The 17,615-nt window shown below is 33.9% G+C and overlaps 1 long non-coding RNA gene across 1 annotated transcript in view; it reads left to right on the plus strand.

The window, feature by feature from the left end:
* The first annotated feature begins 272 nt into the window (after nucleotides 1–272).
* LOC135220335 (uncharacterized) overlaps nucleotides 273–17,615 on the plus strand; it is a 455,532-nt gene continuing 438,189 nt past the window's right edge. Inside the window, exons 1-2 of the long non-coding RNA XR_010315668.1 lie at nucleotides 273–501; nucleotides 6,010–6,093. This is a non-coding gene — a long non-coding RNA (uncharacterized LOC135220335). The remainder of the gene's footprint in view (nucleotides 502–6,009; nucleotides 6,094–17,615) is intronic.

The raw sequence follows: 17,615 nt of genomic DNA on the forward strand, positions 1-17,615 counted from the left end.
ACGGGGTTTACACTTTTGTACAACGGGTTCCCCTGGTATCATTGTCAAAAATAAATCTATAGTTTATATCTAAACATTTTATTAGAGATAAATTAAAATATGTAATTTTAGATCTTTAATGTATAAGGTTCATACATTCCAAACAAAGCCTATGTGAATAATGCTGAAAATAATTATAAGAGTAAATTTAGAAACTGATTTAGTCGCTTATTTCAACGATTTAACACCGACCATTCGGGGCCAATTTCGGGCGGGATAACCCGCCAAGTCATTAACCATGGCAAGATGTCTCGATGTCTCGTTAGTGTTTTTTTTAAATAGTGTTACGCTTTATTACGAGATTTCCATCGAATATGAGGCTACAGGCTCGGAAAGGTCAGTGGGAGCAAAGGAGACATAGAAGTGGAAGAAGAATGCTAAAGATTTCACTCTTAAATGCTCCTTTTTAAATGCAAGTCGAAAGTTCATTCACCCGTACCCAGACCTCTTCCTTAACCGTCGGTGAGTGCTATTCCTTTTTTTTTTTATTATTATTATTATTATTTTTTTTTTTACATGCAGATATTCTCTCCACTTATTTATGTTATATCGGGAGGACGACAATGAAATTCAGCGATAAAATATCAGCAGCATGGCGTAGATAAAGAGACAAATGAAGCTTGAAGCTTAGACTGATTGAGCCACTAAATCTAGGCCGATGGAGGTTGAACTAACTCAAGTGTCGTGAGAACGTCTCGTAAGGCGCCCTTATGTATGAATATTCTTTCCATTAATCACTTTTAATATATTAATATATAATCGTTGAAAATTACGTTAAATGATATATTATCTAAAGCCTGGTGTAGCTAAAGAGCCAAATGACCGAAGTTTGGGAAAGTTGAACAATTGCGCTTGGCCGTTAAAGGTTGTCTTCTGATTTAATGAACGGCAACCCCCCGCCCCCCGCCCTTCCCCCCCCCCCCAGAAAAGAGAGAAGAAAAGAGGGGGCGGGGAAGGCTGGAGAAAAGGTATAGAGGGTGTATGAGTAAATGTAGACGACTATGAATTTACGTTATACAACCAAACTGGCTTCGTTCAATCTTGTATTTCTGGTGATAGAAATCCATTTCCCGAAGTAATGTGGTTCGGATCCCACAATGAGCTGATTTATAACTTTTAGGAGATACTTGTACTTGATAACATGTTTCATATTCTCTTTTCTATGTCTGTAATTACAGTGTAGAGTGCCATTTACGTACTATTTACGAACATTTGTTTAATATGGAAGGACTAGGCCTAGTGACTAATGATCGATTAGTATTGCCAGCCTCTGCGTTGGCACAGGTCAACCGTATTTTAATGCGGTAATTGATGATTTCAACTCAAATCTCAGCGCTCCCAGGGTCTCTTAAAAGTTAGGGGGAGGGGGTGGGGGGGTTCATTCTGAAAACTGCAGGGTAATAATATCTAGCCTATCCAACTTACTGGTTTGAGGTTGGGGTGGGTGCTGTACTCCCACGAGAAATTTTTTGAAGAAATAAACATGATTTGGTGCATTTTAATGCCATGTAAATATGAATAAATAGATGATATTAAGGGAAAAGGATAACTGGTTTATCTATATTTATCAGTCAACAAGTTTATAAGTCCATAATTTACAGTTTGGCTAAAATACGATACAAGTCTTCTGTGACATCCTCAGCATAGACTTCCACTTAACTCTGTAGAGACTATGATCAGTATTTAGCACTACAAACTTTTACGGTACAAGTGATAAGGATAAAAATAAACTTATTAGTTTATGGTGTAATATATTACAGGATTTATAGGACTCCAATGAGTCAAAATTGTAGTGTTCTTTAACAGTAAAAGCCTTTTACTCCAATGTGGGTTTTAATATTTAAGGTTAGGAATGATAGGAAAAGAGGTTGTGAGTAAGTGAATGACAAGAATGAGAATGTGTACTGCTTTTGACATTACTAGTGGAAAAGCAAGAGATATCTTAGAACGGGACAATACTGAATAAATTGATTGTTGAATATGTGAAATGGAAATTTTCTTAGCAGTAACATAGTTGGATGAGAAGAGAACTAGTGGTGGAAGATAGAGATGCATGAAGACTATTACAACATTTTTGCAATTGATGAAGAAAGTGCTTTCTCTCTGGATACAGCTAAACAGTATAGGAGCATTAAAAATTGGCAAACAATATTTGCCCGTGTGTCTGGCAGTTTGTTTACAAATTTATTAGCTATGTCTTGACGGTCAAGTGCAGCAAGACATGAACATGACAGATCATGATTTTCACTTGTTTGTGTTGAGTGTATGTTTTATAATATTGAAAGCCTTATTTCCAGCCTCTATTATATAAAAATTAGAGGAAAAAATTGAGGGGGACAATTGATATGTTGTCTCTCCCCCCCACCCCCCACCCGAATAAAGAGGATGTTGTAGATATGTCTAGCCGGCCACAAATCCCCCCCCCCCCCCGCCCCACCCGTCAAGAGGACGCCCATGATCGCTTCCAGCTGTCTGTGCGAGTGTTAGAATCAACTCATTTTAGATTCAGGTTTGAGCCTGCTCCTGCCTGCACCTGTTTAAACATAGGCTACGGTAAATTAGCTCTTAGTTAATTTATTTCGGCCATTATAGTCAGCCTAATTGCCTATTTACCTGTGGCAAGAGGTCAAGTAATGATGAAAGGAATCATTTATTGTGTATTAACGCTTCATCTGCTGTTATTCAGCACTCATGAGACTTTCTTTGTTCAAGCAGAGCTTGATTTATATATAACTGAAAGTTCCAAAGTTGAAAAGGAGGTTAAGTAGATAGATATCAGTATATATGTATACTATGGCATTTCAGTTGAAGCGTTTAAAATACACCTCCCAAAGTTTATAATTACTTTAGTATCTTACATAGTGCTTAGTTACCATGTTTCACATGCGCAGTCATGGTTTACCGGAGGGGCCAACGACGTGTATGCAATAGTTTACCATACAAACTTTTAGCGTTGCTTAAAAGAAAACGGGATTTCTTTGAGTCATAGAAAACATTACATTCACATGTTAATGTATGGTAATATGTAAATTAACTGAATTGTTAGGTATTTTTGCAATTGGTGTACGCTAGACATCAGTGTGACCTCAACTGGTTGGTATATCGATTTAGTAACTTTCCTTCATTGGCATAAGAAGTGCGGATCATTTATTAATTTCCTTTTGAACCTCAAAGGTTCAAGGTGTTTTGATGATTTATTTACATTTTTAGCGATTTATTTATTTTAAAAAAGTTATGTTCTCTAATAACTGATATTTTCTTTCCGTATTTCCCGTTGCCCTCTGTTACTTGTTTCAAATGAACGCCATAATCTTTGGAAGCTTGAATTTCAAGTCATTGACTCATGTGTTGGGCTTGTTCCATACGAATAGGGTTAATAATAATAATAATAATAATAATAATAATAATAATAATAATAATAATAATAATAATAATAATAATAATAATAATAATAATGACAAACAGACCTCTCCATACTCTCATAGCTAATATGTATACATACGTATACGTTCATATATATACATGAGTGTTATTTAATGTCATGAAATCCCGAGCTGAGTGGGAGGGAGGTCTCACGTGATGCCAACTAAGAGAACGACTCTCACACGTATCTTCCAATATTTGACCTTTATATTCGCTGATGGCGATGATGTTATCGGCGATAGTTCTCGGTCATTCTCTCAAGTGTTTATCTGGGATGGAATCGCACACTTGACCTTCGGAAGTGAGAGAGAGAGAGAGAGAGTCTCGGACTATGAGGCTAAATGCATGCGAAGGTTACATAAAAGGAAAAAAGTCTTCAATCAAAATGAAGGAGAGAGAGAGAGAGACCCGAACTAGAAGGCCAAAGACGTGCGGTTATATAAAGGGAAAAGACCTGAATCCATATTAAGGCAACATTTGGATGCTATTGTAACAACAAACATTACTCACAACGCTTCATATACTGAAAATCTCGCCCTTCCGTACTTCGCTATGAAGGATAACTGGATGTATGATTCATATTTGTTTCTCAAAGAATTAATTCGTAAGTCCTAATGAATTCATGATTCTCACCATTTCCCGCCCTTTCGTTTTTTTTATTTTTGTTTTTGAAGTGATTTTGTAGCAACGATTATAAATGCTGTCGTAGCTTAACCTCCTGATGAATATATATATATATATATATATATATATAGATATATATATATATATATATATATATAAGTAATTTTTCCCCTCGTATTACTTTTTCCTTGAGGGGGCAGGGGATGTCGCCACAAAGATATAGTCTTTCAGTTCTCAACAAGTCCCTAGGAATTTAGTTGATAGCCCTAAATCTTTTCATAAATCCAGCTAGGACTATTGGTGGGTATCACGTTGGGTTCGAACCACAGGTCGTGGAGATGAGAGCCCAATTCTGTAACACTGAGTTACGAAAAGTGAAGGACTGACTATACCCACGAAATGTGGTCCATTATCAAACTTCTGTAACTTAGTGCTTTCTTGTGTCACTTTAAAAATTCATTTTTTCTTTTTCGTAAGTAATCTCTTCTTCTGTATTCCCCATTACCTTGGTATTTCTTCTAAAAGAACGGATTATTTAATATCAAGTCAATGGCCCCATTGGGTTTGTTTCGTATGAATAGGGTTTATTTCCTGAATAATAATAATAATAATAATAATAATAATAATAATAATAATAATAATAATAATAATAATAATAATAATAATAATAATAATAATAATAATAATAATAGACTTTTAACCATGCGGTGTTGAAAGGGAAGCTGCATCAGAAGCATTGTAATTTATAATGATGATAATAATAATAATAATTGTGATACATGGGCCCTTCAATAAAATACACCAATTTCCATCACCGAGATACAGACACAGAAGATCGTAAAATACGTAATCAGATTTTTCCAGGTGGTGTCTATGTGCCGGAACGGGAGGAGAGATTCTCGCGTACCAGTAAACGAATTCTCATATATAAAAAAAAGAATACGCGGAACCATTACTCACCTGCCTTATCAAGCGAGCCGTCACACAACAAAGCCTTTTGATAAATGGATTCCATATTTGCAACCTGCCTTCTCGATGCACAGCTCTCTCTCTCTCTCTCTCGTTTGTTTGCAGAATTTTTTTTCGGCCGCTGGCTTTCGTTTGGAGAGATTCGGACGGATTTGCAAGTCATTCTCTCTCTCTCTCTCTCTCTCAATGTTGGTGAGATATGAAGTAAGCTGGTAAGATATTTGCAACCTCTATGTCAGTCTGGTCTAAAAGCTAAGAAATTCTAGCGCGCTCTCGTTATCAGTGGCTTAGCGGGACACAGTTCGGAAGCTTGCTTTATTTGAAAAAAGAGAAAATTCTAATATGAAATTAAGTGCAGTTATACTAACCTGTAGGAAAGTCCAGTATTTTCTCTAGGGTTCTGTGACTTATGTCACTCTGGACAAAACCCCAACTCGTCTGAATCCGTCAGTGACGAAATTTCCGAGTGGCAACAAATTTCCAATATTGTTTAGATATTCAGAATAAATGTTGATTTGTGGGAGATGTACCGAACAGCAGAATTAAAAATCTTTAAGAAATCGAAGATTTAGATTTCTCACATCAGTGGTTTATAGGCTTTCATGATGTTAATTACAGTTAATAGTCTTTGTATGGACTATGAAGTCTTGGATTTTTCTTTCATGGCTAGAGATCCAGATCTTGAGAATGGAGGTAAAAAACGCCAGTAGTTTGAAGCAGACCACAGCTCGTTTAGTTTTGCTTTATTTGTACAAACACACACATACACGCAGATATATACATATATATTCATAAATACATATACGTACGTATCATGTATCTTATTCTGTAAGCAAATATGTAGTTAGCACTCGTTCAAGATGACAGACGCCCGTTGTAGTATAACCTGTTGCATTATAGTTTTTACAACCTATCATTACTGCTTCATGCTAATAATTTCTATACTTATTCCAGAGTGTAAGCTCGTTCGCCCGAATATGAGTCACACGAACCTTTCAAGTACGGTACGGGAGCTGTTTATCCCCAAGTCGGCCAAAGGTAAGATGGGAGCTTTTGTATTTTATTTATTTATTTATTTTTTATTTATTTATTTATTTATTTATTTTTTTTTGTGACAAGAATATGACGCATGGAGGTTTATAAAGACGGGTCTTGAGGAAAAGTAGGTCAATGGGACATTTTATATTTTGACATAAGTATAGAGTTTTAGGAATCGGTTAAATGAAAGCATGCATTCAAGATCTATTATGTATAGAGTTTTAGGAATCGGTTAAATGGAAGCATGCATTTAGGATCTGTTAGTAATGCGCATATGGATTTTACAATGTGCTTCGTATGTATCATTATCTTTAGTTCTTAATCACCAATTTATTTAGGTCGTATCATCAATATTATCGTAACTCGGGAATTCAGATTTCACATTTATTTGCGTTCTACGATTATTTATTGTTCCAGGTAAGTGGGCAGTCTCAGTAAATGGCCACCTGTGAATTAATGCTCGCTGTTATACGTTTGTTACCAATTTGAATATCGTCACGTATAGTTATTTGCACTATTTGTGTATGTAAGAGAAAATCAAAATTGTGTAGAGTCAGTATCTATCATCTGTCTACCTGTATATTAAATATAATATATATATATATATATTATATATATATATACATACATATATATACTTTATATATATATATTATATAATATATATATATATATTATATATATATATGGATAATATATATATATATAATATATATATAATATATGTTATATAAATATATATAATATATATCTATATATATAGTCATGATTAATATATATATATAGTATTTATATAATATATTATAATATATAATTTATATACATATATATAATATATATATATATATGTATATATATATATATATATATAATGCATTATATATATTATATATATATATATATATATAGTATATGTAATATATATATATATATATTATATATTATTATATATATATATATATATATATATATATATATATATATATATATATATATATATATATATCATCAGCTGCAGCAGTTGCTAGTCCACTGTATTTGAATGTCATTCCATACCAGCAAATTTTCTTAGCTCGTCGATCCATCGTCTTCTCTTCCTTCCCCTGCTTCTTTTGCAATCTCTAGGAACCCATTCTCTTATTCTTTTCGTCCATCTATTATCTGACATTCTCATTATATGTCCTGCCCACGTCCATTTCTTTTTCATATTCACAAGGAAGCAAGGAAGACGTCTCCCTTGCATCCTTGTGAATATATCACGCATGACTGCTGTTTTCCCTGATATACATATATATATATATATATATATATATATATATATATATATATATATATATATATATATCTAATAAAAGGAGCCCATAAAAACACCAAAATGTAGAGAGAAAAGTACTATATTTCAGAGACTGCTGTCTCTCTCTTCAGGTATATGAATGAGAAAAGTTTACAGAAAAGGTGGTATTTATACCAAGAGATTCGTCCACAAGTAAGCCAATTTAGGTCACCCCGCTGATAATCTTCCTTTAATCTTCTTAAGCGTTGGTTGAATGAACACTGCGTCGACGATATCTGATATCCAATTCCCTTTTGAGATGTTCATTACCTGCTTCTCTTTTATTAAGGCCGATTCCATCATTTGACTCTTGTACCGGCAGTTGCTGCTATAAATTACACGTGACATATTCCAGTTTATTCTATGGTTATGTTCATTTATATGGTTGAAAATAGCCGAGTTCTGTTGTCCATACCTAACTGACGGTTTGTGTTGTATTAATCTCTGGGGAAGTGATTTACCTGTAAATCCGATGTAAGATTGGTCACAGTCCTGGCATGGGATCTCATATACCCCAGAGTCTTTGGGAGATGTCTTTTGTTGGACGTTAATCAGGGATTTGGCTAAGGTATTTGGGTAGGTAAATGCAAAAGGGTTGGATTTCCCAAGGGTGTGAGTTACTCTCTTCAAAGTATTCCATGTACAGTAATAAATGCAATAAAACCCAAAAACATGCTGTGGATGAGATACGTGGATGACATACTAACATTTTGGGATAATAAGTGGGGTAATTTTAATGAATTCCTCTCAAAATTAAACGCATTAGTGCCCAGCATCAAATTTAAAGTTGAATGGGAAACAGACAACAAAATTCCTTTTCTTGATGTTTTAATAATCAGAGACACGACAGAATACAAATTTACCATATACAGAAAACCAACGTTCTCACTTTCATATATTCACTACTTTAGCTATCATGACAATACTATCAAGATAGGTGTAGCTAGCAACCTATTCTTAAGAGCCTTACGAATTTGTTCCCCAGATTTCCTGGAAAAAGAATTTGAACTAATTCGCAAGCAACTTTCATCTTTAAAGTATCCTGACCATATAATTGAGAAAGCAATTCAAAAAGCAAACGTAATTTTCTACAGACCCCCTAAAGACAAGACCAGAGACACACCCAACAATAAAATAAAAACAAAAATTCCCCACCTGGAGACGATTAAGAGAGTAACTCACACCCTTGGGAAATCCAACCCTTTTGCATTTACCTACCCAAATACCTTAGCCAAATCCCTGATTAACGTCCAACAAAAGACATCGCCCAAAGACTCTGGGGTATATGAGAGTCCCATGCCAGGACTGTGACCAATCTTACATCGGAACTACAGGTAAATCACTTCCCCAGAGATTAATACAACACAAACCGTCAGTTAGGTATGGACAACAGAACTCGGCTATTTTCAACCATATAAATGAACATAACCATAGAATAAACTGGAATATGTCACGTGTAATTTTATAGCAGCAGCTGCCGGTACAAGAGTCAAATGATGGAATCGGCCTTAATAAAAGAGAAGCAGGTAATGAACATCTCAAAAGGGAATTGGATATCAGATATCGTCGACGCAGTGTTCATTCAAACCAACGCTTAAGAAGATTAAAGGAAGATTATCAGCGGGGGGTGACCTAAATTGGCTTACTTGTGGACGAATCTCTTGGTATAAATACCACCTTTTCTGTAAACTTTTCTCATTCATATACTGAAGAGAGAGACAGCAGTCTCTGAAATATAGTACTTTTCTCTCTACATTTTGGTGTTTTTATGGGCTCCTTTTATTAGATGGAATTCTGTTGTTACAGAACATTTTTTACCAGTCATATATATATATATATATATATCTATATATATATATATATATATATATATATAAAGCCTTTCTCGATTTTTTAATACGTGCACAGCCGAGAAGGGGTTGCAAACCATGCAGTGGTGGTTTCCCACCACGCGAGCGAAGGCGAGCATGCAATAATTTTTTTGCATCGAATTCCACAAGTGAAAAGTATGAATACTATTGACATCAAAGTGACTATATATATATATATATATATATATATATATATATATATATATATATATATATATATATATATATATATATGCTTAAAAAATCACAGTAGATGCACGTGACTTCATAAATAAGCGAATACCACGGGAAATGACAGTCAGAAATCCAAGCGCTTTCGTCTTTATTAAGACATCGTCAGTAGCTCCTTGACGATGTCTTAATAAAGACGAAAGCGCTTGGATTTCTGACTGTCATTTCCCGTGGTATTCGCTATATATATATATATATATATATATATATATATATATATATATATATATATATGTATATATGTGTATATATATATATATATATATATATATATATATATATATATATATATATATATATATATATATATATATATATATATATATATATATATATATACGTATATGGTGTAATACACAATATTGCGTATTTACCAATTTTTAGGTAGGTTCCTTTAAAAAATTGGAAGAGCATACTGATTATCAATATGTTAATTCTATAAGCATTTTGAGTTATATATTTCCAAATGAACAGCGCTTTTGTTCTTTTTGAAGTTCAAAATGAAAGCAAAATACATGCAAATGTGTTCAATTACTTATGCATAAGTGTCCTCGTAAGTATGCCTGTACTTAATTAATGTCTGCATGAGTGGATTTGTGTAATATACACTTAGTAAAAGCGAACAAAGAGCTTTTTAGCGAAAACATTAATGATCAGAAGTACATCCTAGATCAATTAAGGGTCTTGATGATCTCTTCTCATAATCAACTGGTATATTTCTCATCGGCTCTTGGTTTTAATGAAGAGGCGCCAGCGGATATGTTAGAACACGGTATCTGAAACCACTTGGGAAATACATTTGCGCCGAGCACTTACGTAAGAGTGGTGTATAAGATTATATGTTCCGTCAAGGGCCCCTTATAGAGTTTTTCTTGTAAAGACGATCGGATTGCTGGATGATTCAGATGTCCAAATTGGACACAGACGAGTTGGTACGAGAATGGTAATATCGCGGGGGGTGAAGGGGGTGGGGGAGGTTGTTTGTATTTGTTTGAGAACATAGACATGAGGTTTCTCTCTAGTGAACGATCCCAACTCAGAATGTGAACTAATAGCGGTAGAATTTGAATATGAAAAATTAATGAACATAGTAATATATAGACCTCCTAATACTAAAGAGTTTGACTTAATAATAGAAAAATTGGATGATATATGTAGAAATCACAAGGACTGGACTATTCTCCTATCTGGAGACTTCAACTTTCCTTTCGTAGACTGGAAAGAACGAATAGGAGATTGTGGATGTACTTATACATATAAAAAAGAGAGTAATAGTAGTGCAGAAGATAAGAGGCAATTCGAAAAGCTATTAGATATGCTACTAGAATACAACATTCAACAAATAAATCACCTGCCAACAAGAAAGGAAAATACTTTAGACCTAGTATTTGTGAACGAGATGAATTATGTTAAAGAAATAATAGTTTATAATGCGAGTATTTCAGACCATAATGTCATAGAATTAACAGTCCATTCCAAAGCAAGTGAAAACAGAGATAAGCAAGAAATGAAAAAGTGGGAAGGATATGGAAAAATACAACTTCTACAGTTAAAATATAAAATAAAAAGGTCAGAAATAAATGAAGAATTAAACAAAGATTGGGATAAACATTTTCGTAAAGTGAGACATTAAATGGTAAATACGGAGATATTATATAAAATATTAGAGAAAATAGTGGATAAATATATACCGAAGAAGAAAAGTAAACATCAGTCATGCATACCAAGAGACAGAAGGATCTTGTTCCAGAAAATCAGAAAGTGGAAAAAAGGTCTTGCAAAAGAAAAAATGCATGGAAAGTTATAGAACTAAAAAGTAAGATAGAAAATGCAGAACAAAAGATTATACAATCAAAAGAAAATGAAAAACGGGACTTGGAAGAAAAAACCCTATTAAATATCAAGCAAAATCCAAACTATTATACTCATATGCGAAGAAGATGAATAAAAGAAGAATAGAAATCAAATAGGTCCTCTAAGAATTGAAGGGAGATTAACGAATGAAAAAAAGGAAAATTTGCAACATATTGGCAGAACGATATAAGAGAGAATTCACCCCTAGAATAGATAATGAAGATAATGATATAGAAGTAAGGGATGAAAATAGTGAATATTTAGCTGACATAGATATTAATGAAGCTGATATTGTGCAGGCTATTAATGAAATTAAAAATGGAGCTGCTGCAGGGCCTGATGGAGTGCCTGCTATTTTGTTAAAGAAAGTAGTTCATTCTATCGCAAAGCCACTTGCAATATTATTAAGACAAAGTGTAGATACAGGCAAGATTTATGATGAGCACAAATTAGCATATATTACCCCTACTTCAAGGACTAGAGGCAAGTAAATTAGAGGCCTGTGAGGTCGAACATCACATATTATGAAAGTATGAAAAGGGTAATGAAGAAAAATATTATGAAACATTTAATAATAATAATTGTTTAATAAAGGACAACATGGTTTCGTACCCGGAAAAAGTACACAAACCCAACTGTTAGTCCACCGTGAGAACATATTCAAAAATATGAAAAGCGGAAATGAAACAGATGTGGTTTATCTAGACTTTGCAAAAGCTTTTGACAAAGTAGACCATAATATATTAGCGAAGAAAATTAGAAAACACAATATCGTGGATAAAGTAGGAAGATGGTTAAAAGAATTTTTACACAACAGAAAACAGATAGTTATTGCAAACGACGAGAAATCCGGATGAAGCCAAGGTAATATCCGGTGTGCCGCAAGGTACGGTGTTAGCTGCAATACTGTTTGTTATTATGATTGAAGACATAGACAGTAATGTTAAGGATTCGGTAGTGAGTAGTTTCGCTGATGACACAAGAATAAGTAGAGAAATTACTTGTGATGAAGATAGGAACGCTCTACAAAGAGACCTTAACAAAGTATATGATTGGGCAGAGGTAAATAGGATGGTATTTAACTCTGATAAATTTGAATCAATAAATTATGGAGACAGAGAAAGAAAGCTATATGCATATAGGGGACCTAATAATGAGACAATCACAAATAAGGAAGCAGTTAAAGACCTTCGTGTGATGATGAATAGGAACATGTTATGCAATGATCAAATAGCAATTCTGTTGGCAAAATGTAAAGCAAAAATGGGAATGTTGTTACGGCACTCAAAACAAGAAAAGCTGAACACTGATTATGCTTTATAAAACATATGTTCGTAGTCCACTTGAATATTGCAATATGATATGGTACCCACACTATCAAAAGGATATTGCACAAATAGAGACTGTACAAAGGTCCTTTACAGCTAGAATAGAAGAAGTTAAAGACCTTGACTACTGGGAAAGACGTTACAATCCTTAAAATTCATAATAGTCTTAAGAAAGGAAAGGAAGAGGAACGCTACATGATAATTCAGGCATGGAAACAGATAGAAGGAATAGCAGAAAATATCATGGAACTAAAAATATCAGAAAGAGCAAGCAGAGGTAGATTAATAGTGCCCAAAACTATACCAGGAAAAATAAGGAAAGCACACAGGACACTAATCCACTACGCACCAGCATCGATAATGCAGCGTCTATTCAATGCGTTGCCAGCTCATCTGAGGAATATATCAGGAGTGAGCGTAGATGTGTTTAAGAATAAACTCGACAAATATCTAAACTGCATCCCAGACCATCCAAGATTGGAAGATGCAAAATATACCGGAAGATGTACTAGCAACTCTCTGGTAGACATTAGAGGTGCCTCACACTGAGGGACCTGGGGCAACCCGAGATGTAAGGTCTGTAAGGTAAGGTAAGGTCTCTCTCTCTCTCATATTTGTTAGAAAGTATTGAGGTAATTTGCTTTTGGTATACACTCGCAAGAAGCTTTTCTCTTTTAAATGACCCAAACCTCTCTCTCTCTCTCTCTCTCTCTCTCTCTCTCTCTCTCTCTCTCATTAGGACGCTGAATGAACAGTAAAACCTGCTCGTAGAGATAAGTGAGCACACGATGTCTCCTTTTAGGATGGACTAACACAAATCTTTGAGACATCCTAATCCTTGTAACTACTATTCTCTCTCTCTCTCTCTCTCTCTCTCTCTCTCTCATTAGGACGCTGAATGAACAGTAAATCCTGCTCGTAGAGATAAGTGAGCACACGATGTCTCTTCTTAGGATGGACTTACACAAATCTTTGAGACATCCAAATCCTTGTAACTAATATTCTCTCTCTCTCTCTCTCTCTCTCTCTCTCTCTCTGTCGTGAATGGCAAAGCACTCCGGAGTGGATCAAGCCCTCACAACAGCGTGGCTATCCCATCCATCAAGCTTTCAAGCAACTACTTACAAGACAAAAGTCGAGCGCGGTCTTCGAAGGCAGCCGGCCAATACATTACATAATCTCGGCGGGGACTCAGAACATCATAGATAACAATAAACGGAATATTCCACTCGAACCAGCCAGCAAGGGCTCGATTTTAATCAAGCAATTGAAGCCGCACTGCCCATCAATTAAAGGTGAGAGTGGCGCTCTCGAGTGTCAGTTGAAGGGAGACGAGTGTTTTTAAAACAACCTCTTCTTCTTCTTCACTCGCGTGTTTTGATACTCTCTCTCTCGGCACTCTTCCTCCTCTCTCGTCCGAGTTAATGGGCCATCACTCACGTTTTATGACTCTTTTAATAAAGGGTCAAGGCTCTGTTTTGGATATTTTTGGGGCGCTGTGGACATCATTAGAGCGTGAAGAACCGTGGGGCGGTTATGTAAGAACTCTTGGATGTGGTGATGTTAGTTTTATAGCAGCTCCTATGAACTCATTGGTTCCTAATGAGAGGTCAAGCCTTAGAATTTGGGAGTTGAGGCTAAAGCCAACTTTGTATTGGTTCGTTTCGACATTATACTCAAGATTACTTAAACAATATTTTTCAAAAGACATGTTAACTGATGAGCCTCGTGATTTAGTTAAATGTTTTTCAAAAGAACCGTTTCGTCTCGTGATTCAGTATCGACACGAAGCATGCTACAAAACCCATTGCTGAATTGGTTGGACTTGGAATGAAAAAATCTACTTCATACTACTCATGCTTGAAAAGTGTGACAATCGGAATTTTAACTTCTTGCATTTTGATCAATTACTTACATTTTTATATATTGATGAATTTGTTGATTTATTTTCCATTGGCCCCCTTTGAATTCTTGCCAGTGATCACCATAGTCTTCGGAAGCTTAGAATTTCAAGTCAGTGGCCCCTGTGGTGGTCTTGTGAATAATAATCACTGAAATTATTGAGATTATAATGACCATCTTAGCTTTCTAGATCACGTATCTAGGCTTTGAGGTTTATATATCACTCGCCATCTCTCCAAACGAAGAAATAATGATTTTCATAGAACGATATTAAAAGAATTACCGGCATTTTTGTGTAACGAGAGCTCTTCTGAACATTGTACGTTTATATCGTAAAATTTATTTGACTTTTTTGGCGTCATATAATTTCATCCGCGGATCGTAATACTGTGAAGGCATTTGTAGTGTTCTTTCAAACAATTCTTGAGATTTTACAAATGCATGGAGACATAGTGTGACACTTACGAATCTCATTGTCCCACTAATACCAGTTTTTTTTTTTTACTAATCTGATAAACTGAAATTTTGTAGAAAGTGTACGAAGGCAATTTTGTTATAGCATTTTGGAATTACGAGCCAGTTTGCAATTAATTATGAATGTTTTGCGTTCACTGTCGGAGCCTACAAATTCATTTCTACAAGACTAATATTTCATTAATAATATACAAATTTTTTCGCAATTCACATAAGCACATTTTCTTGCACTTCTATAAACTCGTATGGAAGACGTATTCGTGTATACTAATAGAAAGAGAGAGACTCTGTCGTAAAAAAAATTATGCATCTGTTCCTCGGATACTTCAGCAGAGAAAATGATCTCATGTTAAGTACTGAAGAGTTTTACTTATCAGAAAACATATGCAGCTTTTTGTATTTTTTTTTTATTCCCACTTCACAATATCACTTGCGAACAATGCTTTTAGTGGATGAAATTAAGTGCCCTGGGAATTTATTTTACATATTGTTGAATGGTTTATTTAGATGTAAATGTTATTTACTGGGAACTAACACCAAATTTTAGTCAGTTATATTAATGTTTGTAACGAAACGGGTATTCGAAACTAGTTACATTATAATTTACCGTTATGGGAATATTCGAATTTATATATATATATATAGATATATATATATATATATCATATATATAGAGATATATATAGATATATATATACTATATATACGTAATATATATATATATATATATATATATATATATAGTATATATAATAGTATATATAGTATATATGTATATTATATATATATAAATATATATATATATATATATATATATATATATATATATATATATATATATATATATATATAATATTATATATATATATATATATACCTATATATATATATAGCCAGTAAAAGTGCATATAGCAGGCAATTTTTGTTTTTTTACAAGAGTTGGATGTGGTTCCCGTTTTTTTCGGTTGCACCAAAAACATTTATTTGAGGATATCGAACAGATAAACAGAATAAACCCACCACCTCTCTCTCATCTCTCTCTCGCTCTCTCTCTCTCTCTCTCTCTATATATATATATATATATATATTATATATATATATATATCTATATAATATATATATATATATATATAAGGGTAGACTTGTATATCTTTTTACCAAGATATTTATGGACTCGTTTTATTTATTTATTTGACTTTTCATTTTACGTCTTAAAATGTCCTTTAACAGTTGTATTATACTGTTTATTTTCCTTAAATGAAAGATCCCTTTTACCTTCCAGTTATGAAAAAAAAATTATGTTTGTGATGACCAACTTGACGCTTGTGATATATTATTTGACGCTTTATCTGAGGCCATATATTTGACCAGACGTGAAGACCCAGTTTATTTAGCTTAAAATTCACGACCATAGTGGCTACTAGCTCTGGCCTCATGGTTTCCTAAACCTAGTTCTTTATAACATATCCCACTAAATTATCCCATGAGGAGGGTAAACTGGAGGATACCGGTTTCTTTAATTACCCTATAATTACCCTAATTTGAACACGTATCTAGTTAACATATGTATATCCTCAGTCAAAAGAGTGCAAAGAGGATTCCTTATGCAAGTTTCCATTTTTTTCCCTTAAAGGCTTATTACCATAATGTCCTTAAGTGGTGTCCCCCTAGATTACCAAGATTAAAGACAAAGTTTATACGAGAATTAACATTCAACCTCGGCAGTTTGTTTATTTGTATGTGAGCATAATTGAGTTCTTTAAGCATAATCGCATCCCTAAGCTTAGTAGCAGTTATGTATCGTAGGTTAAAGGTCTTTGTTATGTGAAGTATCATTGCTTGGCGTTAGAGCAAATAATCTGTACTTGTCTAGAAAATACAATATATTTATTTTACCTTCGTTGCTATGTGGTAACCTTTATAATGTTTGTCGTAAGTAAGGTTACAATGACTAGTGTCAAGAACATTTTTCCTCGTCTAAAGTATAAATGTCACACTTTGAATACTTGAGAGGTTTTATTATTCAAATGCATGGAATTGACTGAAATTGGATGGTTTATGCTCTTGCAAAGGTATATTTATCCACACAGATAAAGACAAATTTTGCCTCAGTTTAGGAGCAGCTCTAAGGTTCTTTCAGTTTTGGATAAAATTCTATACTCTTTTTCCCTTAAATAGAAAGATACATGTTGTTTTTCTAATGAACGATTTCTGTACACACACAATTCATCTTTGCTTTCGTAACTTGGATTTTTCGTAAGTAGGAACTTTCGTATGTCGAGGTTCCACTTAGTAAGGTAAAATCAATATTTGAACGAAATCTTAGGGTTTTCTAATAAATACAAATTTATTTTTGTGTACTACATACTATATAACCAAATTATGGACAGATTTTAAGTTTTTCCTTATAAATAAAATAGGATTTGCATTTTCCAAATGATGGACACTTTATTTCCCTTCTGATATTTGTGGCACGTGCAAAGAACTAAACGTTTCTTTAGTTTTGCCATCTCTACATAGGAATTTCCT

This window comes from Macrobrachium nipponense, chromosome 1 (genome assembly GCF_015104395.2).
Source record: "Macrobrachium nipponense isolate FS-2020 chromosome 1, ASM1510439v2, whole genome shotgun sequence".
Lineage (NCBI taxonomy): Eukaryota > Metazoa > Arthropoda > Malacostraca > Decapoda > Palaemonidae > Macrobrachium > Macrobrachium nipponense.